The 1,259-nt window shown below is 34.7% G+C and overlaps 1 protein-coding gene across 7 annotated transcripts in view; it reads left to right on the top strand.

The window, feature by feature from the left end:
* Spata5 (spermatogenesis associated 5) overlaps positions 1 to 1,259 on the top strand; it is a 209,416-nt gene that overhangs the window by 50,986 nt on the left and 157,171 nt on the right. The gene's annotated exons all lie outside the window — the stretch shown is intronic.

Raw genomic sequence — 1,259 nt, 5'->3', positions numbered from 1 at the left:
TTTTTTGAATAAATTAAGTAGTATTGGATGTAGATCTTCTTTAAATGTTTGATAGAATTCTGCTGTAGATCCATTTGGTCCTGGGCTTTTTTGAGTCGGGAGGTTTTGTATTACTGTTTCAATTTCTTTTTGTGATATGGGTCCGTTTAAGCTGTTAATCTCTTTTTGGTTTAGTTTTGGTGGTTCCCATGCCTTTAGATATGCATCCATTTCTTTTAGGTTTTCAAATTTAGTAGCATATAGGTTTTTAAAGTATTCCCTTATAATATTCTGTATCTTTCTGGTGTCTGTTGTGATGTTTCCCCTTTCATCTCTGATTTTGTAGATTTGGAGGTGCTCTTTCCTTCTTTTAGTTAACTGGGCTAGCGGTCTATCAGTTCTTGTTTATCTTCTCAACGAACCAGCTCTTGGAGTTGTTGATTCTTTGTATTGTTTTCTTTGTTTTGATTTCATTAATTTCTGCTCTAATTTTTGTTGTTTTTTCTTGTCTGCTGAGTTTGGGTTTCATTTGTTGTTGCCTTTCTAGTGTCTTGAGTTGCAATGTTGAGTCATTGTGTTCTTTCCGATTTTTTAATGTAGGCAGTTAGAGCTATAAACTTCCCTCTAAGGACTACTTTCAGTGTGTCCCAGACATTTTGTTGTGTTGTATTGTCCTTTTTGTTTAGTTCCAGGAATACTTTTATTTCTTTCTTAATTTCTCCTTTGACACATTTACCATTCAGGAGAGTGTTGTTTAATCTCCATGTGTTCGTGTGGTTCGTGGGGTTTCTTCTGATTTGTGGTCTGATAGAATGCTTCAAATTATTTCAGTCTTTTTGTATTCATTGAGGTTTGTTTGTGCCCCAGTACATGGTTGATTTTGGTGATGGTTCCATGGGCCACTGAATAGAAACTATATTCTTTTGTGCTTGTTTGGAATATTCGGTTTATGTCTGTTAGGTTCATATGATATATAGTATTGTTTTATTTAGATGTCTCTCTGTTGATTCTCCTATCTAGTGGTGACAATGGGGTATTGAAGTCCCCTACTATTAATGTATTGGGGTTAATTTGTGTCTTAAAGTCCTGCAGTGTTGTTTTAATGAATTTGGGTGCACCATAGTTTGGTACATATATGTTAAGGATTGTAATATCTTCTTGGTTAATTGTTCCTTTAATCAGCATAAAGTGACCCTCTCTATCTCTTCTGATTAGTTTTAGTTTGAACTCTGTTGTCAGATATTAGAATTGCAACCTCTGCTTGTTTCTTAGTGCCACTT

The sequence above is a fragment of the Nannospalax galili genome, unplaced genomic scaffold (genome assembly GCF_000622305.1).
Source record: "Nannospalax galili isolate Female #2095 unplaced genomic scaffold, S.galili_v1.0 scaffold64, whole genome shotgun sequence".
Classification (NCBI taxonomy): domain Eukaryota; kingdom Metazoa; phylum Chordata; class Mammalia; order Rodentia; family Spalacidae; genus Nannospalax; species Nannospalax galili.
The sequence above is the reverse complement of the archived record's forward strand: the minus strand, read 5'-3'. Positions and strand labels throughout refer to the sequence as shown.